The sequence below is a fragment of the Loxodonta africana genome, chromosome 1, assembly GCF_030014295.1.
Source record: "Loxodonta africana isolate mLoxAfr1 chromosome 1, mLoxAfr1.hap2, whole genome shotgun sequence".
Classification (NCBI taxonomy): Eukaryota; Metazoa; Chordata; class Mammalia; order Proboscidea; family Elephantidae; genus Loxodonta; species Loxodonta africana.
In genome coordinates, this window is record NC_087342.1 from 203,706,586 (window position 1) to 203,723,174 (window position 16,589).

At 40.0% G+C, this 16,589-nt stretch overlaps 1 protein-coding gene across 2 annotated transcripts in view; it reads left to right on the forward strand.

Annotated features, from left to right (window-relative positions):
• The window catches only part of PDE7B (phosphodiesterase 7B), a 377,725-nt gene that overhangs the window by 117,854 nt on the left and 243,282 nt on the right, over nucleotides 1–16,589 (forward strand). The gene's annotated exons all lie outside the window — the stretch shown is intronic.

Here is a 16,589-nt window from a genome sequence, read left to right on the forward strand (position 1 = left end):
GGCCTTGGGTTTTTAATTTTGCCAAAATGATTGGCTAAGCCACATTTTTGCAAGGGATTGGTTAGTATGCTATGCAAATAGCCTGCATAGAACCATGTAATAGAATTAAGTGACCTTGTGAGAATTGGTGAATTACTAAGCAATTTGAAAGATTGTGGTCAACGAAGGGGATTGGTCAGTTCGTGGTTTGGATGGGAGTGCCATGCTTTGAAATTGAATATAAAGGCCAATCCCACAGAAATTGAGGGGGACCTCACTACTGTTAAGAAGAGCCTGGAGTCAAGGCATCTTTGGACCCAGGGTCCCTGCACTGAGAATTGCCTAGACCCAGAAGAGGGAGCTGTAACCCTGAAGAAGATGAGAGGTGACAAGAAAAAATGGCAAGGACAGCAGAGGCCAACAGCAGAGAAACAGCAGCAGCAATACCAGCGATGAGACCCTCAGGACTGCAGACAGCTGCAGTGGGCTTACCCATGGAGCTAGAGAGAGCTCAGCACGTTTGGACAGGAGGCTTGCTGGCAGAGTGGGGTGCCTCCAAGCACTTGTCAGCAGAGCTAAAGAGCTGTAACACTTGCCCAAGCAGGGTAGAGGCCCAGCAGCAGAGGCCATCTGCTGGCATAGCTGAGAGAAGGACCCACCTGCGGGCACAGCCAAGAACGAGCTGAAAGCCATCTTGTTTGGAAGCTGTCCGGATTAATGAACTGTATCCTGCCTCATGAGTTGTATCCTCTTACTTCCAAGTTGATCCTGGCCTTGAGTGATAGCCTGTTATTTTCCTAATAAACCACATAATCGTGAGTGTGGTCTGTGCGTTCTGTGTGGCCATTGCAACAAATTATCAAACCCAGCAAAGAAGTAGAGATTGCCATAGGGGAGGACGGCTGGTGTCAGAAATGGTGAAAAACTTGGAAAGTGGAGGTATGTGTAACCTCCATCTTATAGGAATCAGTTTTGGGCTGAACTTGATTCTTATCCCTCCTCCTGAATGAAGACAGGCTCAGATACTGGATTACAATGTGTCAATAAATTTATAAATAAATACTAAATAACTGAAAATAAACAAATTAATAATGAAAATAATCAACTGATAAATAAGCAATAAATAATTGTTGATGTCATTGATAATGTTTACAAAAGCAATTATACAAAGCTGAAGGCAATTATTAAGAGTAATTAAATAGGTTCTTCAAAACTGTGCAGTGTTTTCCGGACACCTTTTCAGCTCAGTATTGAAGTTGCTCCTGAGGTTCACCATTCAGCCAAAGATTGGATAGGCCCATAAAACAAAAGGAGACTGAAGGGGCTCACCAGCCCAGGGGCAAGGACTAGAAGGACAGGAAAGCTGGTAAGAGGGTACCCAGGTTTAAGAAGGGAAGTGTTGACATGTCGTGGGGTTGTTAACCAATGTCATAAGACAATATGTGTACTAACTGTTTAATGAGAAACTAGCTTATTCTGTAAACCTTCATTTAAAGTACAATTAAAAAAATTTTTTTTAATTAAAAAGGAGTCTCAAAAGTTTGGATTTTGGCAAAGTCCAAAAATCTAAATAAATAAATAAGCAAACTAGAATGATTTAGATTGATTTAAAAAAATATATTGTGCAGTGTTTCAAGGGCAGTATGAAACATTCCTCCAATAGTCATTCAACAACTATGCATTAAAAAAAAAATTTTTTTTTTTTTTTTATGTGCAAGCCCTGATGGTGCAGTGGTTAAAGCCGTCAACTGCTAACCAAAGGATTGCCAGTTCGAACCCACCAGCCACTCCGTGGGAGAAAAATATGTCAGCCTACTTCTGTAAAGGTTACAGCCCTGGAAACCCTATGAGGAAGTTCTACTCTGTCTTATAGGGTCTTTATGAGTCAGAATCAACTTAACAGCTACAGGGGTTTGGATATACAAGGCTTACCACCCATCCATCAGTCTGTTGTACTGTGGTGGCTTTCAAGTTGCTATGATACTGGAAGCTATGCCACTGGTATTTCAAATGCCAACAGGGTACTCGTGATGGACAGTTTTCAGTGAAGCTTCCAGACTAAGACAGACTAAGAAGAAAGGCCTGATGATCAACTTCTGAAAATTAGCCAATGAAAACCTAGAGGAGGATCACAACAGAATATTGCCTGATGTAGTGCTAGGAGATGAGCCCCTTAGGTTGGAAGTCTCTCGAAATACACAGTGGCTACAACAATGGACCAGAGCATACAAGCAGTTATGAAGATGGTGCAGGACTGGGCAACATTTCATTCTGTTGTGCATGGGTTGCCATGAGTTGGAGCCGATTCCAAGGCAACTAACAACAATATGCAAGGTACTCTGCTAGGCACTGGGAATCCAAAGATCAGTTTAGGCACAGGTCCTGCCCATCGCAGGGTTTATGGTCCAGCAAGAGATTCAAGACTTGAATCCCTATGTCTGCAACACTAGCTAGAGCGATAAATGATACAAGAGAGATAAAGTGTGTTAAGATATCACTAGATGGAGAGAGAACGTATCACTCAGATTTACATATGCAAAGGCTGGGAAAGTGGCAGCATTCTACATGGACAGCCTCACACTCAAAAACCCAGATATGAGACAGCTAGGGAGTGGTGGGGGCAGAGAGTTTAAGCTCAAGGGTCTACAAAGACAAATTGGAAAGGAACTTGGGGCCTGATTGTAGAGGTTTGAATGTCATCATTGCTCTAAAAAGGACAGAAACACCAGATAAAAAAGAGTTCTGGTCTATAGAATGCTCTATATACCAGTTTCTACTGGATGATATTGGAGCCCTGGCGGCGCAGTGGTTAAGCATTCAACTGCTAACCAAACGGACAGCAGTTCAAATCCACCAGCCACTCCCTGGAAACTCTATGGGGCAGTTCTTCTCTATCCTATGAGGTCGCTATGAGTCGGAATCAACTCGACAGCAACAGGTTCATTTTTTTGGTTTACTGGACCATATTAAGTACAGCATTCACCTGATACGTGTGAAATCAAATCACTTCAATTCAATGTGTATTTAAACTTAATGACCTGAATTCTATGGTCGAAGGGCTGATTTTTTTTTTTTTAAATACATGTTAACCTCATTTTTTTTTTTTTTTGCTTGACACCAAATATCATAGCATTTTATTTTAGGAATAAGTGAGTATTGCCATCTTTTACAATGGAAAAAAATCTATATTTTTCTCATTTTGTGGAACTTTGTCATCTAATAACACTGGGATTTTTTTTATATCACTATTTGCTATTATCACTTGCATCTGACTGTGATTTTTGTATGTAGACATTTTTGCACTCTGTAAATTGTTTCTTAAAAATTAAATACACGATCTGTTTTAAGGCAAAATAAGATCTGGTATCAAAGTAGGCCTCTGTAGTGCAGTAGAAAGAAGAGGGCATTTAAAGACCTGTGTGACCATAGACAAGTTGCATAAAGTGACATACATGGATTTCAGTTTACTCTTCTCAAAAATGGAACAATACATAATAATAACAATATTATCTATTTTAACGGGTTTTTTGAGGATCAAATGACCCAATGACTATGAAAGCATTTGGTAAATTTTTAGAAGTTTTATACATATTATTTTTATTAGTACTAATAATAAATGCATCCTGTCCTTGAATTTTATCTTATATTAGTAGTATTTTTTTTCTACAAACTGACTGCTTTGATATATTTTTAATATTAAACTATCTCAGTTTGAATCAACTAAATAGATAGTTTCAAGGGCATATTTGCAATTTAGAAATAAGTATATTATCCTCACAGGTTATAAAAGAAAGATTATTTTAAGGACCATTTTATGTGTACTTGACTTTGAAAGTAAAGGTCTATGTATAAAGACAAGTTTTAAAGTGGCTTAACTTTGATTTATTAAAAGATCTCAGGAGTTTGAATCTTAACTTATACTTACAAAGTACTTCATTCAAATCGCATGGACGCATAAATTCACTCCTATATGCATAATCAAATAACAAAATCTCTGGGCTATATTTCCAAATTCTGGCCAAAGAGAGCAAATTGTAACCTGGATATTGCCAAGGGAGGACAGTGGGGATATTATTCCCATCATTCTCTGCCCTGTGACCTTGCCTTATTTTATTGTCATTGTACTTATCATCAAATGAAATATTTTATACTTATTTGTTATTCACTATCTCCCAGCCTGCCCCCACCAGAAACCCATACACAGAATGTAATGACGATGAAAGTAGGGAATTCGTTTTATTCGCCTCTGAGGTGCCAGCACCTTGAACAGTGTCTGGCTGCCTACCCCCGAGTAAACCAAACCGAACTAGCAGCCCTAGAGTCCCTTCTGATTCATGGAGACCACATGTGGGTTAGAGTAGAGCTACTCTCCATAGGGTTTTAGGGCTGTGACCTTTTGGAAGCAACTCACCAGGCTTCTTTTCCCAGGCTTTTCTGGGTAGATTTGAACCACCAAACTTTTGGTTAGTGCCATCATTTAACTTTTGCACCACCCAGGAACTGCTATCCCCAATAGGAGCTCAGTATTTGCTGAATGGATACTTGCTGAATGTGTGTGTGATAGCAGCCAAGGTCAGAGTCAGCCCCTCCATGAACTAATTGACAGTTTCCCAACCAAAGGACTATAAATTACAGGATGAGAAATATGTAGCTCTCTGCAAATATTCAATTAAAACCTATCGTAGGAATCAGGTGATGAACAAATACTTGCTGAGTGCCTGCTATATGCCCAACTCTCTGCCAGGAGTGCTGTGGAAGATGACATAATAAGGAGCAAGATGGAGTTTCTATCCCCACAGAGTTTATTTACCTGCAGATGTAACATTGTGTTATGCAAACAGAAGGCGGTCCATTATTCTGTCCTCTGTATGTTTAGAGAAATGCATGGAAAATTATATAATTCTCAGGTGTTATGGATATGGATTGAATTGTGTCCGCAAATATGTGTGTTAACGTGGCTAGGCTATGATTCCCAATATTGTGTGGTTGTCCTCCATTTTGTAATCTGATGAGATTATCCTATATGTTATAAATCCTAACCTCTATGATGTTAATAAGTCAGGATTAGAGGCAGTTATGTTAATGAGACAGGACACAATCTATAATATTAGGTTGTATCTTGAGTCAATCTAGGTAGAGAGGTAAAGACATTGAAGTTCTGGTTCCTGCCCTAAAGAAGCTTCCAATCTAATTGTCATGGATTGAATTGTGTCCCCCCAAGTATGTGTCAGCTTGGTTAGGCCATTATTCCCAGTACTGTGAGGTTATCCTCCATTTTATGATTTTTCGATGTGTTCTAAACCATAATCTCTGCCTGTGGTTAAAGAGGATTAGGGTGGGATGTAACACCGTTGCTCTGGTCACATCCCTGATCCAAAGTAAAGGGAGTTTCCCTGGGGTGTAGCCTGCTCCACCTTTTATCTTACAAGGAATGAAAGGAAAGGGATGCAAGCAGAGAGTTGGGGACCTCATACCACCAAGAAAGAACCACTGGGAGCAGAGTGAGTCCTTTGGACCCAGGGTTCCTGCGGGGGAAAAGCTCTTAGTACAGGGGAAGATTGACGAGAAGGACTTTCCTCCAGAGCCAACAGAGAGAGAAAGCCTTCCCCTGAATTTGGACTTCTAGCCTGCTTTTTAGCCTGCTGGACTGTGAAAAAATAATTTTCTCTTTGTTAAAGCCATCCACTTGTGGTATTTCTGTTATAGCAGCACTAGATGACTAAGACAGTAGTGGAACATGAACAACTACACAGATAATGGCCACATATCATGATAAATCATAATAAGGATGAGTGCAGGGTCCTGCAGCAAGCATAAGGGGAAGGATGGAGTGGTGAGTGTCAGGAAAGTTCTCCTGTAAAAGGTGATAAGGAGCTTAGTGTCAAAGAGAGGCAGCAGCCAGCTCCATGAGGCTGGGAAGGGGAGAGCCCATTGAGGAAGGTGTTGGTGTTTCTAGGCAGGAGGAGCAACATGTTAAGGAAGCTTAGGTTTGAGAGGATAGGGCCAGTGACAGAAACAGTAAAAAGGTCATTATAGCTGGAGAATAGAATAAGAGGAATGACATGATAAGATACTCAGTGTGGAAAGGAAGATGGGGCAGATTATGAAGGGCTTTGTAACTGGCTGAAGAATCATTTAAGGATGTCAAGCTGAGAAGCTATGGTGTTAGATGCAGGCTTCAGGCAGATTACCTGGCACAGATGTTGCTTTCCTGGCACTTGAAGTTTGAAAGCAGATTGGAGGATCAAGTAGGAGAAACCTGGTTAACTGCCTGGAGTCCAGAAGTTCAGGGAACAGGTCTCAGACATGTGGCCACACAGAATCATGTAAGGTTCTAGGCCATTATAAGAAATAAAAGATTTTGCCCCTGTAGCAATTGTGTAGTTGAAAATAGAGAGGTATCGGACTAAGAAAAAAAGCTCGAATGTCTATTTTCTTTTACTTTGCTTTAGGGAAAACTTCCTGGAAGATCAGCTTCAAATGTTAACATCTTTAAGAGAGCAAGTTTTCAATTAGGGTACTTAATACTAGTAAATATGAACTGTCGGTACATGTCCTAACTTATATTTATCGATAGCCTATGCCCCTTAACAATGGAATTTATAGCTTATATATTTATTAGCACGTCTAATTCTCCTGCTGTTGGTTTATTTACCTCTCGGTTTACTTATATACAAAATGTTTTTTCTTCTTTTTCATTGAAATATAATTTAACTACTGAGAAATAGCCAATTTTTAAGTATATAGCATAGGAAATTTTTACAAAGTTAACATATCCATATATATACAGCTTCTCCTGTACCTCCTTCCCAGCCATTTCATCTCAAAGATTCCATTCTGACCCTACTGACTTCTATCACCATTCCCTAACTTTGAAATTTATGTAAATGGAATCAAAGAGAATATTTTTTGTTTGTTTTCTTTCACTCAAATTGTCTATAATTACCATCCATAATCATGCTGTTGAATAATTCTTTTTTTTTTTTTTTTTTTGCTATTTAATTGGAGTCAGCAAATTATAGCCCATAGGTCAAATTCAGCCTATCACCTAATTTTATAAATAAATTTTTGTTAGAATCCAGACATGCCCATCATTTGTATATTATCTACAACTGTTTTCAGACTACACTGACAGAGTACAGAAAGTGTGATAGAGACCATATGACCCTCAAAGACTAAAATGTTTGCTATGCAACCCTTTACAGAAAAAGATTGCTGGCCTTTGTATAGCGTATTCCTGTGTGTGTGTGTGTGTGCGAGAGAGGGAAAGAAAAAGAGTGAGAAAATTTATTAATACTAGTGGTAATGAACATTTGGCTTTCTCTAATTTGAGACTCTTACAAATAATACAGTTATGAACATTTTTGTTCATATCTTTTTGTCCACAAAATTACACATTTCTGTTGGGTTTACTTAGAATTGCAACTATTAAGTCATAGAATATCTATATATTCAGCTTTAACTGACTCTGCCAAATAGTTTTCCAAAGTGTCTGTACCAATTTACCCTTCCATCAGCTGTATATGAAGGTTCCATAAATAATTTAACACTCAATAATTATCTTTGAGTAAAAGAATACGTAGATTCATCATTCAACTCAGTACAAACAACATTTTATGTAATAGCATCTAATGAAGATCATGATTATCATTGATGTAAACAAACCATCGAGTTGATTATGGTGGTAATAAAACAGGTATATTTTGTTTGTTGATTATCAATGAACATTAAAGAGTTGATGGAGTGTTGCCTAAGCCAAACTAATGATTACTCTTTGTTGAACGTAGGGAAATAAATGCCCCACAAATTATCCCAATAAGTGCCCACTCATCCACAGTGGAACTATAAACAAAACCCTGGTTCTTTAATAAAAACTCTTAACTTCTATTTTTTTTCTTTTACTGAAAAAAATAGGCAATTAATTATTTCCTACAATCTGAAGTTATAATACAAAAACTATCATTAAGGCATCTAATTCTGGAAAATAAGTAGTCTAGTTTCTTACTATGAAATCACATGGGACAATATTTCTAAAATTAACTTCCATGAGCTGTTTCCATGGCTTTCATGCACACTTCCTCTGGGAATGAAGCAGTAAAGTATATTCATTTTGCCTTTTGATCAGCTCATCTCAGTATTAGACATGTGCAGATGGGGATAGGAGGGTCACCTTAGCCAATATCAGAAAGGAATTGAGTGAGAGATTATACTTTTCCAGTACTTAGGAAGTGTTTTGGGTTTGATGGGGAGTGAAATCACACACAATTTTTATTTCCTTCTTTTTACCTCTCTGTATTTTCCAAGTATTCAACAAAGAATCATTTTTGTTTTACAGTAAGAAAAGATTTTTCAGTTGTTCTTCTGATTTCTAAGGGTGCAAAGATTGTTTCTTATTGTTCATTTGCTTTATTAAAACCTACACCTGACAAGTGCCAAAGCTTTAATCATTTGCTCCAGTGGGGTAAAGGTATCAACATAAATGGAGAAGGGGCTCCAACGATAACTGTGCCTTGTGGAAACAACTGTGCCAATTGCTACATCTTGGAGGCAAGGCAGGGCTTTTATTGACCTAGCTTTCACAAAGTCATCTTCCCCAAACAAACGCACTTTTTGAGATCAGCCATTCCCTTTGCATAGTGCATATAATCCCAGCAATCCTGTGCCTTGTGTCATAAATAAAAGTGCCACCCATTGACACACAGCCCATGAAATGGCATAGAAGTTGCAAAACAATATGAAAGTCAAGTAACTGAGCTTTGTGGTTCTGTGGCAAATGGAAGCCTTCCAGAACAAACTCTCCAAGAGTCTGTTGTACCAGCGATGGTTAAGGGCTTATTCCACAAATAGTATCTAACAATATAGAGCAAAACAATGTGGAACGTCCTTAGTGTCTCAATATTGTAATATGTAACACACGCTTGCATGCACGCACGCACGCACACAAGTGTGCGCACGTACACACACAAACCCAGCCACTGCTTTCAGTTGTTAGTTGCCATCAAGTTGATTCTGACTAATGGCGACCCCATGTATGCAGAGTAGTACTGCTCCATAGGGTTTTTCAAGGCTGTGACCTTTTGGAAGCAGATTGCCAGGCCTGTCTTCCAAGATTCCTTTGAGTGGATTTGAACTGCCAACCTTTCAGCTAGTAGCTGAGTGCTTGAATATTTGTGCCACCCAGGCGCCTTCTGCCTGCAGAGACTCTCTCAAATGTGAACCAAGAAGTGTATCAATTTTGTCAGGACAGTTCACAGCTTTCATTAGGCTAGGAAACAAACAAAAGACAATTGCATGTTTCCAAGTTCAAGATCTCTATTTTGTCCTTTTCTTCTCAACTGCAAAAAGTACCGGGTTTTTGACTAAGGGAATAAAGATGTGTGTGTGGTACAACCCATTAGTTCAGAGACGAAATGGGGAAATGTTTAGGGACACTGAGTATCCTAAACTCTGTCTCATACAAAGGAAAATCCTTCAGATGCACAAACTATACAAAAATCCTACATATAGTGTGTTTTTCCAAATACATGTAACCGTATATATGTGTGTGTATGTATATAATTTCGAGGGTTAGGAAAAAGTCCTTCATCGTTATTTTTTTTTTTTTGCATTTTACAGCTTTCCTAACATCAGCCTGGATTACTTTTATAGTAGAAAAAATAAAATAAACATAAAAAAGGACTTGCCAGTAACTTAAAAAAAAAAAAAAACATAAAAGGGAGATAAAAAGAGATGGTAAAAAAGCTGTGTGCAGTTGTGGTCCTCTGAGCACTGAAGACACTTCAAAAGGTTGCTCAGAGACAGGAGCCTGAGGGAGAACTTTTCAGAGAACTAAGAGGCAGGCAAGCCTTTGTTTAGGCTCTATCCTCTAGTTTATTGTTTTCCTGCAAGAAAATTAAAATATGTTGGGACCCCTTTAGCAATCCACCTGTTTTTCAAACAAAGTTTTTCTGGGTCCATTTTTAAAGTAAACCATCACACTAGAAGGGAATTCAGTGACTTCCCAAAGATAGATAGCTTTTAATTTGCTCTCATAACCATTGCGATTACAAAGAGCAGTGTTGAATAACAGTAATGTACTAAGATTTCTAATGTGCAATTATGTATTAACTACAAGCCCAAAACAAACAAACTCATTGCCATCTAGTCGATTCAGACTCGTGGTGACCCCATGTGTTACAGGGTAGAACTGTTGCTTAGAAATTTCTTGGCTGTAATCTTTACGGAAGCATAATACCAGGCCTTTCTTCCATGGGCCACTGGGTGGTTTTGAACAACCAAACTTTTGGTTAGTAGTTGAACGCAGACCGCTTGTAAGGAAAGGAAAATATTGCTTTGAATAACATTTTGTTTATAACTGGAGCTGGTTAATCCAGAGTTTATATCATATAATATTCTATAGTTACATGATCTGATAATACTGTATTCATTCAACAAAAATATGTGTTGAGTACCTACCAAGTATGTACACTGTTTTGGGCACCAGAAAAACAGCAAAGAATAAAATATGCATTATGCTGAGTGAAATTAGTCAGAGGCAAAAGGACAAATATTGTAAAAGACCGCTATTATAAGATCTTGAGAAATAGCAAACCTGAGAAGAACACATACTTTTGTGGTTACGAGCGGGGGGAGGGAGGGAGGGTGGGAGAGGGTTTTTTATTGAATAATCAATAGATAAGAACTGCTTTAGGTGACGGGAAAGACAACACTCAATACATGGAAGGTCAGCTCAATTGGACTGGACCAAAAGCAAAGAAGTTTCCGGGATAAAATGAATGCTGCAAAGGTCAGCGGAGCAGGGGCGGGGGTCTGGGGAACATGGTTTGCGGGGACTTCTAAGTCAATTGGCAAAATAATTCTATTATGAAATCATTCTGCATCCCACCTTGAAATGTGGTGTCTGGGGTCTTAAATGCTAACAAGCGGCCATCTAAGATGCATCAGTTGGTCTCAACCCACCTGGAGCAAAGGAAAATGAAGAACACCAAGGCCACACGACAACTAAGAGCCCAAGAGACAGAAAGGGCCACATGAACCAGAGACCTACATCACCCTGAGACCAGAAGAACTAGTTGGTGCCCGGCCACAATCGATGACTGCCCTGACAGGGAGCACAACAGAGGACCCCTGAGGGAGCAGGAGATCAGTGGGATGCAGACCCCAAATTCTCATAAAAAGACCAAACTTAATGGTCTGACTGAGACTAGAGGAATCCCGGCGGCCATGGTCCCCAGACCTTCTGTTGGCACAGGACAGGAACCATCCCCGAAGACAACTCATCAGACATGAAAGGGACTGGTCAGCGGGTGGGAGAGAGATGCTGATGAAGAGTGAGCTAATTATATCAGGTGGACACTTGAGATTGTGTTGGCAACTCTTGTCTGGAGGGGGGATGGGAGGATAGAGAGAGAGGGAAGCCGGCAAAATTCTCACGAAAGGAGAGACTGAAAGGGCTGACTCAAGAGGGGGAGAGCAAGTGGGAGTACGGAGTAAGATGTGTGTAAACTTATATGTGACAGACTGATTGGATTTGTAAACGTTCACTTGAAGCTTAATAAAAGTTAATAAAAAAAAAAAATAGGCAAAAATCCTTGCCCTGTGGAGCTTAAGTTCTAGTGGGAATAGGAGATGGGACTGGGAAGTAAATCATATGCAAGGTTATTTTAAAAGGTGATAAAAAATAATAATAATAAATCAGGGCTGCCTGTGAGGGGCAGCATAATGGTAGTGGTGGTAAACAGAACAGCCAGAGGATATTTCCTGCTCTGCAGAAAGAGTGTCCTAGGTAGAATGCTTGCTTTCCACACTGGAGATCAGGTTCAGTTCCTGGCCAAGGCCCCTCAGGCCCAGCCACCACCCGTCTGTCAGTGGAGCCTCGTGTGTTGCTATGATGCTGAACGAGTTTCAGCAGAGCTTCCAGACTAAGAAGGACAAGGAAGAAAGGCCTGGTGATCTACTTCTGAAAATCAGCCAGTGAAAACCCCATGGATCATGACAGTTCTATTCACAGCTGGTCATGACAGTTCTATTCACAGCTGGTCATACAGGGAGAAGCAGCATTTTGTTCGGTTGTGCATGGGGTCTCCATGAGTTAGGAGCCAGCCAGTGCGAGACAACAGCCAACAACAACGACAAGATAAAAGGAACAGAATCAGAGGGTGATGTGTATGGCTGGAGCCAGAAATGAGGAGTAGGAGATGAGAGGTTATGGGAGCCAAATCACGTAGGGCCTTATAGGTCACTGTGAGGACTCCAGGTTTATTCTGCAACGGATGAGGAGCCTTTGGAAATTTTTAGGCACTAATGTCACATGACCTGACTTCCATTTTAAAACACTGGACATATTGTGTTGATTTAAAAATTAACAACATAAGGAAAGAATATTTGTATTATGGTTTCTGCCCTGAAATAAATGGATATATTTAGGGAACTAACAATAAGCAGACTAAAAAAAAAAAAACCCATATGTAAATATGCTCCAGATAAATAATATGATTAATATTCATCTAACTTCAAAAGGTCAACCAGAGGAAGTGTCACTTTAAAGTGGGTGGAGCTTAGAAGGAGTCTCTGGGTGGCACAAATGGCTAAGCACTCAACTACTAGCCAAAAGGTTGGCAGTTTGAACCTACCCAGAGGAGCCTCGGAAGATAGGCCAGGCGATCAGCTTCCAAAAGGTCACAGCCTTGAAAACCCTACGGAGCAGTTCTCTGCACACATGGGGTCACCATGAGTCAGAGTCAATCTGACGGCAACTGACAACAACCACAGAGCCTAGAAAGGAAAGGTGATTGGCAACTCACCCCTAGAAAATTTTCCTTAGCAAGTCCTGTTTTTGTTTGATTTGTCTTTAGAGTGACTTTTTTTTTTTTCTAATGGAGGGACCTATCTTGTTCCTGTTTTCCCCTCTTTGATTCTTTAATTTTCTTAAATAGTAGTTTGGTATCATAGTTAATGGCCCACTCAGGAAACCAGTTTCACTAACTAAAAACCAAAGGAAAAGGAAACCTCTCCTTTTCCTATTATCTTTAAAGTAAGTGTTTGCAAATGCCAATGGAGTGAAGCAGGCCCTGAGAGTCTTAATATGACAATAGGCAGGAACACCAGGGATTCTTGGAAGGTTGTGCACCCACAAGCCCAGACACACCACTGACCTAGACTAGAATGTGAATGGCGCCCCCTGGAGGTGCAACGGGGAGACCCGGGGTACGAGTTGGTGCCGTACCGCAGAAGAGGCTGAAAGGCTCTCGGCAGCCCAATCTATCCAGGAGCCACAGGCTGATCCAAACACCCTCTCCTTGATTTATTCAGTTAGAAAACGAGAATACTAGCATTTCTTTGCCCCCATACTCTTTAATTTTATCTCAAAGGAAAAATTTGTGAGAAGGTCTTAAGAAAAACAAATCTAGACAGGATTTATAAGGGAACTAAGTAAAAAGGCTTCCCAAAACACAATACAGTACATAATTTCTATTCAGATCAGCTAACACTTATTGAGCACCTGTTGTAATCTTAGAACTATGGTTGCAATTAGAGCTAGGGAGAAATAAGGGATGCCCCCGCCCACAATGTTCTGAGTCTCTAGTATTATACAGTCAAACCCCTCAGCTCTGTAAGCTAAAAAGAGAGGTACCACAGAGTGAGATATGACTGGTCCACTCCCTGAAGTGATAGTTTTCTTAAAAACTTACTAGTTTTCAGAGCAAAGGAGAATGAAGAACACCAAGGTCACACGATAACTACAAGCCCAAGAGACAGAAAGGGCCACATGAACCAGAGACCTACATCATCCTGAGACCAGAAGAACTAGATGGTGCCCGGCCACAATTGATGACTGCCCTGACAGGGAGCACAATAGAGAACTCCTGAGGGAGCAGGAGATCAGTGGGATGCAGACCCCAAATTCTCATAAAAATACCCTACTTAATGGTCTGACTGAGACTAGAGGAATCCCGGCGGTCATGGTCCCCAAACCTTCTGTTGGCCCAGTACAGGAACCATCCCCGAAGACAATTCATCAGACATGAAAGGGACTGGACAGTGGGTAGGAGAGAGATGCTGATGAAGAGTGAGCTAATTATATCAGGTGGATACTTGAGACTGTGTTGGCATCTCCTGTCTGGAGGGGGGATGGGAGGGTAGAGAGAGTTGGAAGCTGGCAAAATTGTCACAAAAGGAGAGACTGGAAGGGCTGACTCATTAGGGGGAGAGCAAGTGGGAGTACGGAGTAAGATGTATGTAGACTTCTATGTGACAGACTGACTTGATTTGTAAACGTTCACTTGAAGCTCAATAAAAGTTAATAAAAAAAAAAAAACTTAACTACTTTTCATGGGTACACATCAGCCTGGTACCTGGTCATCCCCTCTTGAGTTGTTTCATGCTAATCCTTAGCGGCAAGGGGTTTGGTTTTGGTTTTGGTAATCCTGGTAAAAGCATTGACACCAGTTGCCATCGAGTTGATTCCAAGTCATGGCCAGCCCATGTGTTTCAGATTAGAACTGTGCTCCACGGAGTTTTCATGGTTGTGACCTTTCACAAACAGATCACCAGGCCTTTCTTCTGAGGTGCCTCTGGGTGAGTTCAAACTGCCAGCTTTTCAGTTAGCAGCCCAACGCTTAACCATTTGCCCCACCCAGGAACTCCAAAGCATTGATAGGTCCAGAAAAATCTCTAGTGGGAAGATTTGATTGAGAGTCTAAGGATCTAACGTTCTGTCCTGCCTCTTCTTAATTGTCACAATCTTTCCTTATCTCAAGTTTCTTGTCCTTCAGGTGGGCCCAACAACCACCTAATAACTCCAACTTTAACTTCATTGCTTATGGTTTTGAACACAAAATAAGATAGTATGAGTAAAAGATTTGGGGGTAAAAAATTGTCTAGGTTGTTGTATGGTATATGCAGAGTATGACTGATTTCTATTTAGAAACCATGGTAGTAAAATTAATTAGCTTTTCCTTGAGTTTGCCTTCAGTGAAAGAAGGCTAATTGAACAAAATTAATTTTATCAGACTATCAACTTCCAAAACCCCAAGATACTGCTGTGGAAGAGATAACCTTGATACCTGTAACCCGATAATCAGATGTAACAATCTGCCTGCTATCAAGTGCCAATGGCCAATATCCCTGACAAATTTCCTGATTAACTTTATAGGATCTATTTCCATAATTGTATTTTTAAAAGTCAGCAGTGCTTAACTTTATATTAGACTGCATGATTTGGCTTATCCGCTTTCCCCAAAACACATACCGACTGCAGAAAAGCTTGTGGCAGAATGAAGACTGGAATAAAGAGGAGACTACAAGAAGTCGTGGGAGAAAGAACATGAAAGATAACTAATAGGGAGCCAGTGCCACTTTGGCTGAACCTGAATGCCCACCAAGAATGTAAATTCCCAAGCCAAGATGGCTGAGAACAGAGAAATTCAGTGACTCCTGAGGAAGCTTTCTCTTCAGACGACTTGGCAAGAATACTGTTGCTTTTGAAGAAAGGCCTGTTTTTTTGGCAACACTGAGCCAGATTTAAATTCACACTGAAGCAAATGACTCAAGAATCTCCATCTGAAATACCCTTTTATTTATATATGAAAGTACATACACACACATATATATACATGCTGTTGTTGTTGTGTGCCATGGAATTGATTCCAACTCATAGCAACCCTATATGACAAAGTAGAACAGCCTCATAGGGTTCCCTAGACTGTAATTTTTATGGGAGCAGATTGCCAAGTCTCTTCTCCTGTGGAGCTGCTGGATTAGTTCGAACCATCAACCTTTAGGTTAGTAGCCAAGTGCTTAACCATTGTACCACTAGGCTTTTTATATACCATATTTTTACACAAATCATGCACACCTTCAATGCTGGCTTGCCAACAGCTCCCTCCCCTGCCATGTAAGCATGCTATGCTAATTTTTTTCACAGCAACGTGTACAAAAAATGGCCATAGTGTCAAGAAAATACCTTGCAGGGGAAGCAGTTGGCAAACAAATGTAGAAGGCGCACATTATTTGCGTGAAAATACAGTAGTGTATTCTATATGTATTTTTCTGGCAATAGCTTTGGAAAAAAACCTTCACTGTAATAAAGAACTAACCAGAGGTCATTGGCACATAATCTTATTTCAGAATCTTCCTTGGCTCTTTAAAGATCTCACAGATCAAGAGATGAGATCTCGAGCTTGTAAGTATGCCTTGAAATGTTAACTCTATCTGTGTTAACTTTACTGCTAAGAATTAATAGTAATATTGTTTTTGTTTGTTTGTTTGTTCTTTTTGATTTCAAGAACTTTAAGTCCAGAGACGCCAGACAGTACTTGCCATACAATAAAATCATTCTTAAGCCTATATTATCTCATGTTGCTTTGGAAAGTTTACTAGAAACTTCTAGCTCCATCGCTCGAAGTCATCCTTAACATAGTATACAATGGGAAAGAACTCCATGGCTGTTCCAGCAGAAGAGGAGGAAATGAGATGCTTCGCATCACCCAGGGTGGGAAATTAAGACGATAGTGGTGAATTAGTAAATGCCATGCTACAATCAACAGCACACTCAAAGGACTTTACTAGAGAAAGTAATTAATTGAATCAGTATAAAAACGACCCACTGT